The following is a 20,379-nucleotide window of genomic DNA, read 5'->3' as shown; positions in this document are numbered from 1 at the left end:
TTCCACTGGTTAGGACACTCGGACCATAAACTCGTTATGGCCCGTTTGAACTTAAGTGCTAGGCCTAAACTAGCCGGATACTGGAAGTTCAACAGCACCTTGTTGGAGTTGGAGGACTACCGGTTGAAGGTTACAGAATTAATTCAGAGGGCTTTAGTGGGGGCGGTTACAGGGAGTAAGTGGTGGGTTAGTCTTAAGGCCAAGATTAGGCGCTTCTCTGTCCAATACAGCCAACGCCTCGCGTTAGATAAGGCTAAGGCAAAGAAGCGCTTAGAGGATAAGCTGACCCGGGCGGTGGAGAGGGGGGATCCCCTAGAGGCAGCACTAGCTAAACAAGACCTCAACCGCTTGGCTAGCGAGCGGTATGAAGGTCAAGTAGTTAGGGCCAGATTAATGAAAGTTTCCAACGAGGCTGTGAATGTTGACGCTGTTGAGCGTAAGGCTGCTCTAAGGCGCGGTTCGGACGGGTACATTCGTAAAGTACATAACCTGGAAGGACACGCCCTAGCTTCGACTCGGGAGATCTGCGAGGGGTTTCGGGAGCATCTATCGGAGCGCTTCACCCAACTACCCGGACTCAGGGTCGATGAGTTTGGCAGCTATTTGGCTGACTCGCCCCGCCTCACGGCGGCTCGGGCAGCTAGCTGTGATGGTCTTGTTACTGAACATGAGGTCATTACTGCGTTGAAGCAGGTCGGCTACAACAAATCCCCGGGGCTTGATGGTTTACCCTACGAGTTCTACGTGAGGCTGTCGCCCATGTTGGTCCCTATTCTGAAGGATATGTTCAACCATTGGTTTGCCCAGGGTTCCATCCCTGGACAGGTGACCAAGGGAGTGATCACATTGCTGAGGAAAGGTCAACGGCATGGTGGGAGGGAAAGCTTTGATGATTTTAGGCCCTTGACTCTGCTAAACACAGAGTTAAAGATTTTGGCAAAGATTCTTGCGAATCGCTTGCAGGTTGTCATCACTGACTTGATCGAACCGGACCAGACTTATGCTGTGAAGGGGAGATCGATTCAAGACAATTTGCACTTGATACGCTCGATCATAGAGGGGACAGAAGACGACGCCGAAGCCGCGCTGATCAGTTTGGATCAGTCCAAGGCATTCGATAGGGTCGACCATCGGTTCCTAGGATCTGTGCTAGAGGCCGCCGGATTTAATCCGGACTTCCGCAAGTGGATCTTTGTCCTGTATGATAGGCCGACGGTAGCGGTGCAGATCAACGGTAAGCTGTCGGAGTCATTCGCTGTCTCTCGGTCGGTGCGTCAGGGCTGTCCGCTGTCGCCTCTGTTGTACGTCCTGGCGTTGGAACCCCTCCTTCGCAAGTTAAGGGACGAGGCGGCTACACCAGTCCTGCGCGGAATAGCCCTCCCTGGAGGCACACGAGCCAGGGTTTCCGCGTTCGCTGATGACGTCACCGTGTTCGTGTCTTGCCACACGGACGTTCAAGCGGTGGTCGAGGCGCTCGCTCGATACGAAGAAGTTACAGGGGCCATGTTCAACCGCAGCAAGTCTGTCGGCCTGCGGTTGGGGGCCTGGACCGGGGTAAACTCGCTTCCAGGTATTTTCAGCTGGACCGATGGACCGGTCCGTATTCTCGGTATCTGGTTTGGACCGGGACTTCAGCTGGAAAAGAATTGGTCGGAAGTATATGGCAAGGTCAAATCGTCGGTGAAGACTTGGATTGGAAGGAAATTGTCCTTGAAGGGTCGGGCGGAGGCGTGCGCTACATACGTCTTCCCGCTCATCCTTTACCGATTGTCTGTACTTCCTCTCCCTGCAAAACGACTAACCCGCTTACAAGGGTGCCTCGATTCACTATTGTGGAAGGAGGGTAAGCATTATGTCTGCAGAGAGGTCTGTGTCCAGAAGCCGAGCGAGGGAGGCCTGGGTCAGCCCAGTCTCTTGTGTCATAGAAATGCCGAGAGATTGGCTTTCTTGGGTCGTTCGCTTGAAGAAGACGCTCCTTGGGTCCCTGTGGTTGAGAACGCGTTTCCCAATCTCAAATCCAACTCCTCGGTAGAAGGTCGTCGTAGGCCGAGGGGGGAGTCTAAGTTCTTCTCCGAATGCCGGACCGCTCTTAGAGCTTTGCCGGGGACCAGTGTCCTCGATCAGCCAAGAAAGAAACTATATCGGGAGCTAGTGGAGGGGACCGCGAAGGATCCACTTTGTAGGCGGATGGGATGGTCGATGGGGGTTGTCCGCTCTCATTGGAGTTGGGCGCCGGGACGGGAGATTCTGAACAACTCGGAATTTTCCCTCACCTGGCGACTGGTCCGTAACGCGCTGCCCCTTCTCGACGTACTCCGCCGGTATAAAGAAAATACAAGTGGCTTCTGTCCGCGCTGTGACGAACGCGAGCCCGAAACGATCGGGCACGCGTTTTTTAGTTGCAGCCGGATCCAGCCCTTATTGGAGTACGTCGAGGGGGTAACGGCTCGCATCGATGCCGAATGTCCGCTCGATCTCGACGAAGGGTTTTTTGTGTACAACATGGAGCCGCCGTTCCCCAGGGAGGAAAGAATGGTTTTCCTGGCGATCCTGGCAGTAGCGCGCATGGTGATTTGGATCACGCGCCTCAAGTTGGTCCACGAAGGGACATCTGTTCCAGATCGTGATCTGATCGTTTACTTTAAACATCAGCTTAAGGTGAAGATCAGATGCGATTGGAGGAGGTTGCCTAGAACGGATTTCGACAAGAGGTGGGTGCACAGCACTAGCTTGTGCATCCGTCGAGGAGTCAAGTTTCAATACGTGTTCCCTCCTTAAGCATGGCACGGGCGGTGCTGGGGCCTTCGGAACCCACCCCGCTTAGGTTCTAGCTAAGAAAAACTTAAGAAGACTCTTGACTGGTGGTATAAATGAGATCCTGCTCCTGATTTTATTTTTTGGTACTAGAGAACCTCTGAGTCTGCCCATCCCCTTTGTGCCACATCCTTGTTTTTTCAACATCCCCGGTCACTCCCCTACTCAGAGGTCACCTTCCAACCCTCCTCCACCCGTTGCTTTGTCTTCTCCCACTGCCATTAAGATATTTTCCCCAATCCCCAATTAGGGATGCCCTGCTTGTTTTCGGTTCCCCGGAAAACAGTGGGGGGTCTAGTCACCTAGATTAGGACAGGGGGGTCTCACTAACAACTCTGTAGGACTTATTGTTTGTTTTTCATACGAACACTTTTTAGTTTTTTCCCCACTCCACGAACAATCTTTCTCTTAATTCAAAAACTTTTTATTTCTAATGAAATTGAACTTTATTTTTTCACACATGCACACACACACACCATATTTAAAAAAAAAAAAAAAAAAAAAAAAAAAAATGCATACACAAACACACAGACAACTGTTCATCAATTGTAAATATAGTTTTCATTCTTAAACGCTGGGGATTTATTAGTTAGTTTAAGATCCATAGAGTGAATGAGGTATTTTGGTAAATGTTGCCAGTCAAGAGTAAGACTCCAAAGTCTACATTCATTACCTTTTTAATCACTTTAGTCACAAAGACCCTGAACCCTTCCCCTCCCAAACTTTGAGTAGGGCCTTGTGCCTAATTTTGTTGTTTAAGGAATTTTTTTGTTAATTGGATTTTCAAGATTTTTTTATTAAGCAATAAAATACATAATCTCATGCAAAGCTCCGCACTTGCTCACGGTTCCCTAACCGTTCGACGCTCGCGCAATCACTGTGACTCCAGTCTCACCACTGTAGCAGTCCAGTCCACTACCACTACAGTGGCTCCGGTCTCCACGCCGTAGAAGTCCACTACCACTACAGTGGCTCCGGTCTCCATGCCGTAGAAGTCCACTACCACTACAGTGGCTCCGGTCTCCACGCCGTAGAAGTCCACTACCACTACAGTGGCTCCGGTCTCCACGCCGTAGAAGTCCACATCATCACCACGACTCTGGCCTCCATGTCGTCTGTACCTTTCATACACTGACTTCTTCCTTCAGTGTCAGTCCGATCCGAGCGTCCGTCCGTACTTGATGAACACTGAACCCTCAGTGTTGCCAATTCGCCGTCCGTACCTTTCATACACTGACTTCTTCCTTCAGTGTCAGTCCGATCCGAGCGTCCGTCCGTACTTGATGAACACTGAACCCTCAGTGTTGCCAATTCGCCGTCCGTACCTCTCATACACTGACTTCTTCCTTCAGTGTCAGTCCGATCCGAGCGTCCGTCCGTACTTGATGAACACTGAACCCTCAGTGTTGCCAATTCGCCGTCCGTACCTCTCATACACTGACTTCTTCCTTCAGTGTCAGTCCGATCCGAGCGTCCGTCCGTACTTGATGAACACTGAACCCTCAGTGTTGCCGATTCGCCGTCCGTACCTCTCATACACTGACTTCTTCCTTCAGTGTCAGTCCGATCCGAGCGTCCGTCCGTACTTGATGAACGTTGAATCCTCAGCGTTGCTAATTCGTTCGTCTGTACCTCTCATATACTGACTTCTTCCTTCAGTGTCAGTCCGATCCGAGCGCCCGTCCGTACCTAGTGGATGCTGAAAAACTCAGTGTTGCCAATTGTCCGTCCGTTCCTCTCATAGCCTGAGGCTAACGTATCAGTAACATCTCAGTCGGACCCAAGTCAAACAATCACCCGCATCAGTTACCACGCCGATTCCTCCGACGTCATTTCCAGCTTACGGCGAACCGACAAGCATCCCCCTTACCGAATACACCGGCGACGGATCCCGGACCAGCATCGCCCAGTGAACAAATTTGCATTTGCCACCCTTTCGTTTGTTTAAATAAAAGGCGAATCTTCGTCTTTAAACTAAACCACCAGAGTTTGTCATTTCTTCTTTGTCCTGTTGTTTCATTCCTTGTCCTTGTGTCTGATATATATTTAGTTGCACGGTCAGTTGGCTAACCACCTTCAGGCCTCCCCGCAACAAGTGGTGACCCCGACGTGATACTACAGACACAGGCTTGGAAAAATAGACAGGCAGAGAAGATGGCAGAAAGCACAGAGCCGGAGATTAACTTTTCTGCCCCGCTGGTCCAGTTACCGCCTTACAATCCAGTGAACCCCAGGAGTTGGTTCATCCAGCTCGAAGCAATTTTTGCAGCCCGGAGGGTCGTTCGCCAGGACTCGAAATACGCCTCAGTGGTGCAGGCACTACCTCCATCTATGGTAGAAGAAGTAGAGGACATCCTCCTCAACACTCCAGAGCAACTCCCATATACCTGCCTTAAGGAAGCAATCCTCAAGCGAACCGGCCGTTCAGACGAGGATCTCATCAGAGACCTATTTTCGAATGTGACTCTCGGGGACAGAACCCCATCCCAGCTCCTGCGACTGATGAAGAGCCGACTCGGCAACAACAGCATGGCAGAGCCCATTCTCCGCGGTCTTTGGTTGGATCGGCTTCCGCAAAACATTACCCAGGTCCTGGCACTAGTACCCGTAGAGACGCCCCTGGAAATAGTGGCAGACTCGGCCGACAAAGTATACTCACAGGCACACCAACGGATACATCATGTCGAGAGTGACCCCGGGCACCGCTCACGACGATTGGAAGACGAACTTACTCGACTGCGAGCAGAGCTGAGAGAGCTCAAACTCTCCCTACGCCAGAGACAACGTAGCCCAATACCCCACACCCGGAACCGAAGCCGTACCCGCTCCCCAAGCCGAGGACAAAGGAACCTCCCAGGCACATGTTGGTACCACCAATCCTTCGGTGACCGGGCCCAAAAATGCCAACCTCCTTGCAATTACAATAAGGCCCAGGGAAACGAATAAACCGACAGACAGCGACGACTACTCCTGTCGGGACACATCCACACAGTCGTCTTTTCTATGTGTGGGACCGTAATAACAGTCTCAAATTCTTAGTGGATACCGGCGCCGCTATCAGTGTTATACCACCCACCAACAGACCCACCCTGAAACCCACCTCCTTTCAACTTCGAGCGGCAAATGGATCAACCATACAAACCTTCGGCAACAAGGAACTAACCCTCAACCTCAACCTCAGGCGGGATTTCAAATGGTCATTTACATTGGCCGATGTGAAAACACCATTACTCGGTGCCGATTTCCTGGCCTATTACAACCTGTCCGTCCACATGAGGACAAGGACCCTGTCTGACGGCGTGACCTCGATAAAAATCATAGGAACCCCTTCAGGCCTCAACACGACGGGAATCAGCGTGGCAACACAACACGATCCACGGTACGCAACCATCCTGCACCGGTACAAGGACCTAACTCAGCCCATTAAATCTACCGATGCAGGGGAACACCAGACGCAACACCACATTAAGACGACCGGACAACCAGCATTTTCCCGACCCAGAAGACTACCTCCACACAAACTAGCTTACGCCAAGAAAGCATTTGAAGAGATGTTGGCGGACAACACCATCCGCCCATCGGACAGCCCATATGCTTCACCACTGCACCTGGTACCCAAACCAAACGGCGAGTTCCGTATATGCGTGGACTATCGGAAACTAAATTCATCCACGGTCCCCGACCGGTACCCCGTTCCTCACATCCATGACTTCGCCGCCGGCCTACAGGGAGCCAGAATTTTTTCGAAAATAGACCTGACTAAGGCCTACTATCAGGTCCCAGTGGCCTCAGAGGACATCCCAAAGACAGCAGTGACAACTCCCTTTGGACTCTTTGAGTTTACCAAAATGCCTTTCGGATTACGCAACGCAGCCCAAACATTTCAGAGACTCATAGACGAAGTCTTGCGTGGACTACCTTACGTCTATGCTTACATTGACGACATCCTGGTGGCTAGCAGAGATGCTGACCTACACGAGAAACATCTGGATGAAGTGCTCCGCCGCCTAGCACATTACGGCCTCCGGATCAACCCAGACAAATGCGAATTCGGAGCACAACACATTGACTTTTTAGGCCATCACACCGACGCTCGTGGAATCACCCCTCTGCCAGAGAAAGTAGAAGCTATCCAGAATTTTCCGGTACCCACATCAATCAAGCAGCTGCGACGTTTCCTGGGAATGATAAATTTTTACCGAAGATTCATCCCAGGATGCTCAAGTCTCCTCACCCCTCTGACGAATATCATACAGAGAAAAAACAAACCCATCTCTCTGGAAGGCGACCAACTGAAGTCCTTCCACACAGCAAAAGCATCACTGGCTAACTTCACGAAATTAGCACACCTTGACCAGGACGTCCGAACGCGGATATTCCTCACGACCGACGCTTCAGACACTGGAGTCGGGGCCGTGGTAGAACAAGAAATCGATAATCAGCGAAGTCCAATCGCATTCTTCTCAGCTAAATTATCGTCGGCACAGTCGAGGTACAGCACCTTCTCAAAAGAACTCCTGGCAATATACCTTGCCATCAAGCACTTCCGGCACCTATTGGAAGGAAGACATTTCACGGTTCTTACAGATCACAAACCGTTAACAACCTCCCTGTCAAACAACTCTGACAAGTATTCGACACGCGAAATCAGGCATTTGGACTACATTTCGCAGTTCACGTCCGACATCCAATACGTGAAAGGAAGAGACAATGCTGTTGCCGACGCCCTGTCCCGCTCTGACGTCAACTCTATTGAAGACGGCCCACTCAGCCAAGAGATGATAGCGACAGCTCAGGAATCCGACACAACCCTCCCTGAGGCCTTAGAAAACACATCTCTGCAACTAAAGGAATTTCCGGCACCGTTCAGCAGTAAGACCTTGTACTGCGACACAAAGTTGAGCAATCCCAGGCCCTACGTACCACCGGCACTAAGGAAACAAATCTTCAACCACTTTCATGGATTATCACACCCCAGCAAACGGGCAACCGTTAAACTTATCGCTGACCGTTTCGTCTGGCCTAACATGAACTTCGATGTCCGGAACTGGGTAGCGACTTGCCTTGAGTGTCAGAAATGCAAAGTCCAACGACACACGAAATCTCCACCAGGCACATTCAACAACCCTGACGCACGATTTAGCCATATTCATGTCGACATCGTCGGACCCCTCCCGATGTGCCAGGACTTTCAATACCTCCTCACCATAGTCGACCGATTCTCCAGGTGGCCAGTAGCAGTACCCATCAGTGACACCTCTGCTAACACTGTAGCAAAGACAGTACTGCGAGAATGGATAGCCATTTTCGGCGTACCCGGTATCATTACCACAGACCGAGGTGCGCAGTTCCAATCCTCACTTTTCCAAGGATTTACGCAGATGCTCGGCGTTAAACATATAAAAACCACCGCCTATCACCCATGCGCCAACGGTCTCGTCGAACGATTTCATCGAACACTCAAAGTTTCTCTATCTACGAAACACCCCACTAACAACTGGGTGGATGAACTCCCCCTAATACTCCTATCTATCCGGAACTCTCTCAAAGAGGATTTGGAATGTTCACCAGCGGAAATAGTATTTGGCACACCACTCTCCTTGCCCGGTCAATTTTTCGATGATACGAAGCTTGACCTCACTGCTACAAACTCTTTCACCCAAGAACTACGCCATAAAATGGCCCAGTTAAAGTACTCACAGCCAAGGCAACCCACACCAAACACCCACGTTCCACAACAGCTCCGGGATTGCGAATTTATTTTCATCCGTAATGACGCGGTCAAGAAGCCCCTGACACCGACATACCAGGGTCCCTTTAGAGTCCAGAAACGCTCGGACAAGCACCTCACCATCGAGCGAGGAAATCGAACAGACACCGTCTCGATCGATAGAGTAAAACCTGCTCGACTAGAGAAATCCATACACGAGCCTGAACGCAGCTCAATCCATAGAGATCCCCCATCTGCACCAGAAAGCATCCGGGTACAACCTGCTCCACCAGAGCCAGCAGCGGATCATGAAGCACACACCATCCCACCAAGAAAAACCCGTGTAGGAAGGAAAGTCACCTTCCCAGAAAAATACAAATCGTACATTTACTTTAATTGATAACGATCAATTATCCAGGGAGGGGGCCTTGTCGCGGCTTGGCCGCTAATCAACAACAACAACAACGACGGCATTACAAACGACCAGCAATTAATAGACTCTACCAAAATCAGCAGTAGCAAGTAAACAACAACAACAACAACGACGGCATTACAAACGACCAGCAATTAATAGACTCTACCAAAATCAGCAGTAGCAAGTAAACAACAACAACAACAACGACAGCATTACAAACGAACAGCAATTAATAGACTCTACCGAAATCAGCAGTAGCAACAGCGCGACAGACGACAACCAATTGAGGGCCTTTCGCCAAAATCATCAGCAGCAGCAATGTCGGCGGCTGTCACGTGATTTCAGGGCCCCGTTGTAGAAAAGAAATTTTAAAAAAACATTTTTTCTACAACAATAACAAAAACAACAAACTTTAATTTCCTGGAAAAAACTTTGAAATACAAACAACGAAATCCTTCAGTATCGACTGCTCGTAAAGAACACATCCGGGAATTAATATTAACTGTTGTTTATAAATAGAAACAATTTCCTGCCCGTCCCCGGTATCTAGCAGCCCTCTGAATATTTTCGGCGATATTTTCGCCGCTCGTGGGCTTGGTTGCTCATGCAAAGCTCTGTCAAAGTGTAGTATCTCTACTAAACTTGACCCCACCACCGGGCTCTCGGGCTAGGTTAAGGTGTTTTTTATACTAACCTTGGTTAGTTAGGACCGACCCCCTCCTTTGGGGAGTCAGGACCTAGAGGACCGACTCCACATTTGTGGCAGCTTGGACCCGGAAACCGATCCCCTCTTTTGGGAGACTGGAATCTCGGGACCAACACCACTATCGCTGGTAGTTGAGACCTTCTCTTTTCATTTGTTGTTGCATGTTGTTTTTTCTTCGTTTCGGTCTCACTTCTCGAGACTGGGATGGTCTAATTTCTCACCACTTAATTGCCTGAGCAGCACTCTGACCTGCCAGGCCCAAACTTTTGTCTATCTTCGCTGCTCTCCCAGTGGATCGAGCAGACAGGGCTTTCTTTCTCGCTTCCGTTGGGGTAGTTAGTGGGTAGGGTGACGTGGGGTAGGGCGGGTGCTTCGTTTCTGCTCCCCTCTGTGGGCAGGGATGCCTATCCCCTCTCTCTCTTAATTGCGACGCGGCACTCTGACCCGCTAGCACCCACTGCGTCTTTCTTCTCTGCTCTCCCCCCTCGCGGGGGGATCTGAGCTGCTAACCCGACATCCCCGTGAGGGGAGGTCAAAAACACTATTCTCTTCTGAGTCCGCTTCACCCCCTCCACTCCCCTGGGTTTTCTTTTCTCCCAGCTACACTTTGGGCAGCGGCCAGTGCTACCGCCACGATGCCAGGCAGGAGGGGCACGTCACCCCAAATGCGCAACATCTCCCCCGCAGACGACTCCCCATGTGAGGGAACCAATGCATCTCCCGGCAGGAAGGCGCCAGAAGACAAGGTAGGGCCCCAGCGCGCGGCGACCTTGAGAACAGATCAAGGGGTAGGGCCGCAGCCCGCGGCGACCCCTGGAAAACCACCTGCAACTGCTGCTCCCCATGAGGGCAGCCCGACGAATTGCGCAGATGCCGGAAGAACGGCAGGGGGAAAAGCAATGGAAGCTGCACCTACAGCATCCCTAGTTCCCCAACAGGCGGACGGGTCTGCGAGACCATTGTCTCTGGCTCCCCAACAGGGCAACTCCCCCTCACCTGAAGAGACAGAGGTAAACAACGCCGCCGGAAAAACAGAGGAGCTACTCGATGCAACCCTAGCCTCTCTAAAAGCGCTGTTCGAGGAGGAAACCATCATCCCACCCAGCAGCACTCCCCAAGAGGGTAATGACGGGAAGAGGAATACCCAGGTGGGGGTAAACGCATTGACCAGTTCCAACAAACGTAAACTGGTAGCAGCACCACCCCCCACCTCTGCGACTGCAAAAGCCGCTGCTGGGAACACATCCCCAGGAGGGGAGGCACCTACAACTCCGAAAGCCATCCAGCAGAACAAGAAACCTAAGGGGAACGACCCGGAAAGCAGAGTAAGCCAGCACGCGAGGACCAATGCGGACTGGCCAACTCTGACTGGTAAAGGTCAAACCCCAGGCGCTGCAGGCACAACAACGGGCACGGAGCGGCCAGCTGCCTCGCCTACAACTCCTGTCCCCGGACCAGCAAACACCCAACCGGAGGGAGGATCAGCATGGGGCCCCAAAGCACAACCCAACAAGAAGAAGCCGGAGGACTACAAGAGGCTCTTTGACTCCAAGTACAAAGACTACACGGAGGGGAACACAATCAAACCCCTCCCGGGTCAGGTCGAAGGCTTGGAGAAAAGAGTCCTCTCCTTCATCACATCAGACACCAAGACGAGGGGTCTGACGGGGGTCAACAAAGACACCATGTTGAAACTCCTGCTGGAGCAGAACATCCCAGCCAGTTACGTCTGCAGACGGAGCTACGCACAGTGGGATGTGCTGCTCCCCACGCCAGAAGCCGCCGACAAATTGTCCAGGACTGTACACCAGAGCAGGAATATCAAGCTGCAGCCGGTGTACCTGAACAGGAGAAGGACAAACGTCTCCGCCTTGAACGTCCCCTGTTACATGGATGCAGACCAACTGGGAGCCATCCTCAGCCAGTACGGGGACGTCGAGGAGGTAACTCCAGTCCGCGGTCAAAAGAATATAATGACCGGGGACTACAAGATCCAGATGGTCCTGGACAAGGCCGGCTTCTTTGGAATCCCGGCGACGCTGAAGTTCGGGGACTGGACCCTCTCCCTAATAGTGGAAGGGAGAAAGCCCCACTGCTGGCAATGCCAACAACAGGGGCACATGGCTAAAGACTGCCCCAAGAAGACCAGGAACCCGCCCAGGGCAACCGGAAAGGTAGGAGTAGCAGCACCAGTCAAAGCCTCCGCTCCTGCCCCGACCACAAGCCTCCCAGAAGCACTTGCGGGCTGGGTTACGGTCACCAAAAAAGGGAAGACCCCCCAACAGTCATCCCCACAGACGGTGACCAGAGACCAACCCGAAAAACAAGAGGCCATGGAGACACAGGCACCCCCCTCCACAAACAAGAGGAAATTACAAGAGTCTGAGGAGGAGGTAGTGTCTGAGGAAGAGGAGGCAACGGCAGCTCCGTCCAAACTGAGCGCCACAGAGATCAGGAGGGCCAGAAGGAGGAAGAGCAGGAAGACACGAGCCGACCCCCCAACTCCTACTGATAAAGACACCTCAGCAGTCCCGCAAGTTAAGCAACCTGCCACCCCACTACCTCAGCAGCCCGAGCAACTACCCCCCTCCCCAGATCTCCCCAAAGCCCCAAGAGACCTTTCACCACCCCCATCCTGTGATAAACCACCCCAGGAAGAAACTGTGTCAACTACCCCCACTCCACCCCCCTCCCCTCACCCCCAACCTAAAAGCCCCCCTTCCCCAACAAGGCCAGTTCGCACGGAAAGAACTAAAAAATTACCATTCCTGCCAGGGGGCAGAATATGCGAGCTGGACCCACACCACACAACGCCGGACCTCAAAGGACAGCAAAAGGTCCATTATAACAAGCTGAAGGGTCTCGCTTACGTTGATGGCGACAGCGTAGCGGACCCAACAAAATTCAAGAACGCGCCGATGTTGACCACCTTTGTGAGGATCAACAAGGACACTAGGACTCAAGCCCTCTGGGCCATGATAAAAGCAGCGAAGGATGCGATCCCGGGCCAGCAGCTGGTGGACAGGGACCATCCTTCACTGAAAAACTTTTTCTTTAAGTGTGAGGGCAGAGTCCCTGTGTACATACACCCCTCATTCTACAGGGCACTCAAACTAACCTTCCCCCTGGACGTGGGAGGTGTGGCCAAGGACGGAGTACCCTCAGCAGATTTACTTACCGGCAGCCTCGGCCAGGCCTGCCACGTCCTCACTGCCAAGGATTTCAGACCCGTCTGTGACACTGAATAAGGTAAGTGAGCATGGCTTTGAACTTGGCTACATGGAATGTGAGGGGCATCAGGTGTCGAAGCAGGGCCTCGCGCGTTGTGAGAGACTTGGTGTCCCTTAAGGTAGATATCGCCGCTATCCAGGAGACCCACTTTATTTGTGACGAGGATTGTCAGGTGCTGGTGAACGATTACGATGTTTACTCAGCATATGGCAATACTAATAGTCGTGGAATCTCCTTGCTAGTGAGTCGCACCCTGTCAGCGTCGGTGAATGTTGTTCACGCAGGCGAGGACGGGCGGCTAGTTGTTGTTGATGTTGCCGTTAATAGTAGTGTGTTTCGGATTGTCGCGGTTTATGCTCCCAATTCTGCTGTAGAGAGGGCATCCTTTTTTCGACGGTTGGAGGGCTTCTTAGTGGATCCGGAACGGTTAGTGCTAATGGGTGATTGGAATGCGATCCTTGATCCCCAAATAGATAAGGTCGGGGGGACTAGTGGGTCGGTGCGGTGTGACAGCACTCTGTTCGACCTGATGGCCTCGTGCGATCTCGTCGACAGATTCCGGCTGGACCATCCGGGGCGGGAGATGTGGACGTGGAATCTTGGAACGCCTTCCCATCCGAGTACTTACTTGGATCGGATGTTAGTTAGAAGAGGTGACGTAGACTTTCTATCGTGCCCCACGTTCCACTGGTTAGGACACTCGGACCATAAACTCGTTATGGCCCGTTTGAACTTAAGTGCTAGGCCTAAACTAGCCGGATACTGGAAGTTCAACAGCACCTTGTTGGAGTTGGAGGACTACCGGTTGAAGGTTACAGAATTAATTCAGAGGGCTTTAGTGGGGGCGGTTACAGGGAGTAAGTGGTGGGTTAGTCTTAAGGCCAAGATTAGGCGCTTCTCTGTCCAATACAGCCAACGCCTCGCGTTAGATAAGGCTAAGGCAAAGAAGCGCTTAGAGGATAAGCTGACCCGGGCGGTGGAGAGGGGGGATCCCCTAGAGGCAGCACTAGCTAAACAAGACCTCAACCGCTTGGCTAGCGAGCGGTATGAAGGTCAAGTAGTTAGGGCCAGATTAATGAAAGTTTCCAACGAGGCTGTGAATGTTGACGCTGTTGAGCGTAAGGCTGCTCTAAGGCGCGGTTCGGACGGGTACATTCGTAAAGTACATAACCTGGAAGGACACGCCCTAGCTTCGACTCGGGAGATCTGCGAGGGGTTTCGGGAGCATCTATCGGAGCGCTTCACCCAACTACCCGGACTCAGGGTCGATGAGTTTGGCAGCTATTTGGCTGACTCGCCCCGCCTCACGGCGGCTCGGGCAGCTAGCTGTGATGGTCTTGTTACTGAACATGAGGTCATTACTGCGTTGAAGCAGGTCGGCTACAACAAATCCCCGGGGCTTGATGGTTTACCCTACGAGTTCTACGTGAGGCTGTCGCCCATGTTGGTCCCTATTCTGAAGGATATGTTCAACCATTGGTTTGCCCAGGGTTCCATCCCTGGACAGGTGACCAAGGGAGTGATCACATTGCTGAGGAAAGGTCAACGGCATGGTGGGAGGGAAAGCTTTGATGATTTTAGGCCCTTGACTCTGCTAAACACAGAGTTAAAGATTTTGGCAAAGATTCTTGCGAATCGCTTGCAGGTTGTCATCACTGACTTGATCGAACCGGACCAGACTTATGCTGTGAAGGGGAGATCGATTCAAGACAATTTGCATTTGATACGCTCGATCATAGAGGGGACAGAAGACGACGCCGAAGCCGCGCTGATCAGTTTGGATCAGTCCAAGGCATTCGATAGGGTCGACCATCGGTTCCTAGGATCTGTGCTAGAGGCCGCCGGATTTAATCCGGACTTCCGCAAGTGGATCTTTGTCCTGTATGATAGGCCGACGGTAGCGGTGCAGATCAACGGTAAGCTGTCGGAGTCATTCGCTGTCTCTCGGTCGGTGCGTCAGGGCTGTCCGCTGTCGCCTCTGTTGTACGTCCTGGCGTTGGAACCCCTCCTTCGCAAGTTAAGGGACGAGGCGGCTACACCAGTCCTGCGCGGAATAGCCCTCCCTGGAGGCACACGAGCCAGGGTTTCCGCGTTCGCTGATGACGTCACCGTGTTCGTGTCTTGCCACACGGACGTTCAAGCGGTGGTCGAGGCGCTCGCTCGATACGAAGAAGTTACAGGGGCCATGTTCAACCGCAGCAAGTCTGTCGGCCTGCGGTTGGGGGCCTGGACCGGGGTAAACTCGCTTCCAGGTATTTTCAGCTGGACCGATGGACCGGTCCGTATTCTCGGTATCTGGTTTGGACCGGGACTTCAGCTGGAAAAGAATTGGTCGGAAGTATATGGCAAGGTCAAATCGTCGGTGAAGACTTGGATTGGAAGGAAATTGTCCTTGAAGGGTCGGGCGGAGGCGTGCGCTACATACGTCTTCCCGCTCATCCTTTACCGATTGTCTGTACTTCCTCTCCCTGCAAAACGACTAACCCGCTTACAAGGGTGCCTCGATTCACTATTGTGGAAGGAGGGTAAGCATTATGTCTGCAGAGAGGTCTGTGTCCAGAAGCCGAGCGAGGGAGGCCTGGGTCAGCCCAGTCTCTTGTGTCATAGAAATGCCGAGAGATTGGCTTTCTTGGGTCGTTCGCTTGAAGAAGACGCTCCTTGGGTCCCTGTGGTTGAGAACGCGTTTCCCAATCTCAAATCCAACTCCTCGGTAGAAGGTCGTCGTAGGCCGAGGGGGGAGTCTAAGTTCTTCTCCGAATGCCGGACCGCTCTTAGAGCTTTGCCGGGGACCAGTGTCCTCGATCAGCCAAGAAAGAAACTATATCGGGAGCTAGTGGAGGGGACCGCGAAGGATCCACTTTGTAGGCGGATGGGATGGTCGATGGGGGTTGTCCGCTCTCATTGGAGTTGGGCGCCGGGACGGGAGATTCTGAACAACTCGGAATTTTCCCTCACCTGGCGACTGGTCCGTAACGCGCTGCCCCTTCTCGACGTACTCCGCCGGTATAAAGAAAATACAAGTGGCTTCTGTCCGCGCTGTGACGAACGCGAGCCCGAAACGATCGGGCACGCGTTTTTTAGTTGCAGCCGGATCCAGCCCTTATTGGAGTACGTCGAGGGGGTAACGGCTCGCATCGATGCCGAATGTCCGCTCGATCTCGACGAAGGGTTTTTTGTGTACAACATGGAGCCGCCGTTCCCCAGGGAGGAAAGAATGGTTTTCCTGGCGATCCTGGCAGTAGCGCGCATGGTGATTTGGATCACGCGCCTCAAGTTGGTCCACGAAGGGACATCTGTTCCAGATCGTGATCTGATCGTTTACTTTAAACATCAGCTTAAGGTGAAGATCAGATGCGATTGGAGGAGGTTGCCTAGAACGGATTTCGACAAGAGGTGGGTGCACAGCACTAGCTTGTGCATCCGTCGAGGAGTCAAGTTTCAATACGTGTTCCCTCCTTAAGCATGGCACGGGCGGTGCTGGGGCCTTCGGAACCCACCCCGCTTAGGTTCTAGCTAAGAAAAACTTAAGAAGACTCTTGACTGGTGGTATAAATGAGATCCTGCTCCTGATTTTATTTTTTGGTACTAGAGAACCTCTGAGTCTGCCCATCCCCTTTGTGCCACATCCTTGTTTTTTCAACATCCCCGGTCACTCCCCTACTCAGAGGTCACCTTCCAACCCTCCTCCACCCGTTGCTTTGTCTTCTCCCACTGCCATTAAGATATTTTCCCCAATCCCCAATTAGGGATGCCCTGCTTGTTTTCGGTTCCCCGGAAAACAGTGGGGGGTCTAGTCACCTAGATTAGGACAGGGGGGTCTCACTAACAACTCTGTAGGACTTATTGTTTGTTTTTCATACGAACACTTTTTAGTTTTTTCCCCACTCCACGAACAATCTTTCTCTTAATTCAAAAACTTTTTATTTCTAATGAAATTGAACTTTATTTTTTCACACATGCACACACACACACCATATTTAAAAAAAAAAAAAAAAAAAAAAAAAAAAAAAAAAAAAAAAAAAAAAAAAAAAAAAAAAAATGCATACACAAACACACAGACAACTGTTCATCAATTGTAAATATAGTTTTCATTCTTAAACGCTGGGGATTTATTAGTTAGTTTAAGATCCATAGAGTGAATGAGGTATTTTGGTAAATGTTGCCAGTCAAGAGTAAGACTCCAAAGTCTACATTCATTACCTTTTTAATCACTTTAGTCACAAAGACCCTGAACCCTTCCCCTCCCAAACTTTGAGTAGGGCCTTGTGCCTAATTTTGTTGTTTAAGGAATTTTTTGTTAATTGGATTTTCAAGATTTTTTTATTAAGCAATAAAATACATAATCTCATGCAAAGCTCCGCACTTGCTCACGGTTCCCTAACCGTTCGACGCTCGCGCAATCACTGTGACTCCAGTCTCACCACTGTAGCAGTCCAGTCCACTACCACTACAGTGGCTCCGGTCTCCACGCCGTAGAAGTCCACTACCACTACAGTGGCTCCGGTCTCCATGCCGTAGAAGTCCACTACCACTACAGTGGCTCCGGTCTCCACGCCGTAGAAGTCCACTACCACTACAGTGGCTCCGGTCTCCACGCCGTAGAAGTCCACATCATCACCACGACTCTGGCCTCCATGTCGTCTGTACCTTTCATACACTGACTTCTTCCTTCAGTGTCAGTCCGATCCGAGCGTCCGTCCGTACTTGATGAACACTGAACCCTCAGTGTTGCCAATTCGCCGTCCGTACCTTTCATACACTGACTTCTTCCTTCAGTGTCAGTCCGATCCGAGCGTCCGTCCGTACTTGATGAACACTGAACCCTCAGTGTTGCCAATTCGCCGTCCGTACCTCTCATACACTGACTTCTTCCTTCAGTGTCAGTCCGATCCGAGCGTCCGTCCGTACTTGATGAACACTGAACCCTCAGTGTTGCCAATTCGCCGTCCGTACCTCTCATACACTGACTTCTTCCTTCAGTGTCAGTCCGATCCGAGCGTCCGTCCGTACTTGATGAACACTGAACCCTCAGTGTTGCCAATTCGCCGTCCGTACCTCTCATACACTGACTTCTTCCTTCAGTGTCAGTCCGATCCGAGCGTCCGTCCGTACTTGATGAACACTGAACCCTCAGTGTTGCCGATTCGCCGTCCGTACCTCTCATACACTGACTTCTTCCTTCAGTGTCAGTCCGATCCGAGCGTCCGTCCGTACTTGATGAACGTTGAATCCTCAGCGTTGCTAATTCGTTCGTCTGTACCTCTCATATACTGACTTCTTCCTTCAGTGTCAGTCCGATCCGAGCGCCCGTCCGTACCTAGTGGATGCTGAAAAACTCAGTGTTGCCAATTGTCCGTCCGTTCCTCTCATAGCCTGAGGCTAACGTATCAGTAACATCTCAGTCGGACCCAAGTCAAACAATCACCCGCATCAGTTACCACGCCGATTCCTCCGACGTCATTTCCAGCTTACGGCGAACCGACAAGCATCCCCCTTACCGAATACACCGGCGACGGATCCCGGACCAGCATCGCCCAGTGAACAAATTTGCATTTGCCACCCTTTCGTTTGTTTAAATAAAAGGCGAATCTTCGTCTTTAAACTAAACCACCAGAGTTTGTCATTTCTTCTTTGTCCTGTTGTTTCATTCCTTGTCCTTGTGTCTGATATATATTTAGTTGCACGGTCAGTTGGCTAACCACCTTCAGGCCTCCCCGCAACAGATTGTTTGTTTATTTTGTTTGCTTTTTTACTATTGATTGTTATATTGTATCCACCATAGAGGATTGACTAATTTATGCAGAGTTCGGATTTATTATTATCAAAATTTATGACTATTTTACAACCAGTCTACGCCGGGCGGACTGCTAGTAAAATAACAAACATTACAATGAAATCTTGTCTTTTTTTTTTCTTTTTTTTAACTCTTTTTCACCCAAACAAAGCATATACCACTTATTCGTAAGATCGTGCCTAACATTTGATTGTAGGGAGATGGGCAGCGAGAGGTCCATTCACATTCCAGTCAAACTTATACACGTTAGTACAGTCAGAGAAGCAAAAAATGGAGAGGGGATTTCAAAGTTTAGCCATCTGAGGGAAAGAAACTATTTGAGTAGAATGATTTCCGGCATCTAAGGACATCAGCAGTGAAAGGGTGGGATTTTGCTGCTTCTGTCCTTCAAAAATTGCCGCCTTTCTTTTTTCTTCCTCCCCCCCCCCTCCCCCCTGTATGGAACTTACGATACTTTTTGTTTGAAATTCATAATGCAATCTCAAATTAGGAAAACACGTACCAACAATCCTATTGTGATTTTTTGCGCTTATAGGGGCAAAATATATAGATATAACATCGGGTCAGTCGGAAGTATGTATGCAGAGGGGGCATAAATGCTAGGACGGTGTTTTTTTTATACATAGGCATCACCACTTATAAAGGCCCAAAGACCACTCGAGGATAAGGGTTAAGAGTGTACAGTACTCAATTGAACAATATAGTAATTGTTAGTGATGGAAATTCGGTAAATTTGTTAATTAAGTGGAACGGCTCATCAATAACTTGTTTACGTTGGACTTGAAAACAATCAGATTGTAGTCAGCTGGAAAGTAGGAAAACGGAAGAGCGTTCCAAGTTTTTTTGTTTTCATGGAATCCACGTTTAGGTTTAGGCACAGATCAAGAGTGAGGAGGGTATTATTGATTGTCTTTTCAGCTAAACGAGTGTTTCTTGTGAAAGTTTGGCGAGGGGGGGGACCATAGATTGAAGCTCAGTCGAGTACTTGCCATGAAAATAACGATAAAGCAGAGACAAACTCGCAACATCTCTTTTGTGAGAGCGGTTGCAGAGAAGAGAAAAGGGCATCTCCTACGAGGCTACGAAGTCTATTTTGAACTCTAACGGAATTTGCTTTGGACTCCTTGATAAAGTACATGCAAAACATGCACAGGGGTGTGACACTTTGGCGATGGGACAACCCGAGGGAAAGAAACTGAGTAGAATAATTTCCGGCATCTGAGGACATTAACAGTGAAAGGGTGCTTTAGCCAATAGTTCGAGACCTACTCTGAGACTCTTTTTGGACCCTGTCTAAGAGAAAGATATTAGTGATAGATACACCAGCCTAGATGTATCAACAATACTCCATGGGTGAATTATGGCTTGGTTTTTGTTGGGGGTTTTTTATCTATTAAAACCACAATTGACGTAATTCACTTCAGTTATTTCAAATAATATAAATCTCACAATTCCAATAAAATAAGTGAGGTTATGAAAAATTCAGATAAGTTAAAGAGTAACGAGAAAAATACTCATAATTTTATCATAACTTGGATTTTGTTCTAAAGTTATAGCAAAGTTCTATGACGTTTTCACCACAGGGTCTATCTTAGGTCACGGGCCCCAGGTATGACGTCACAGGACGAGGGAGAGGAAACAAAGGAAAAACAAAACAGACTATTATTTATAACTAGTCGTCTAAGTGTATTACAAAAGAAAGATACAAT

Source organism: Euprymna scolopes, chromosome 6 (genome assembly GCF_053919585.1).
Source record: "Euprymna scolopes isolate OS-2025 chromosome 6, ASM5391958v1, whole genome shotgun sequence".
Taxonomy (NCBI): domain Eukaryota; kingdom Metazoa; phylum Mollusca; class Cephalopoda; order Sepiida; family Sepiolidae; genus Euprymna; species Euprymna scolopes.
Note: the sequence above shows the minus strand (reverse complement) of the source record.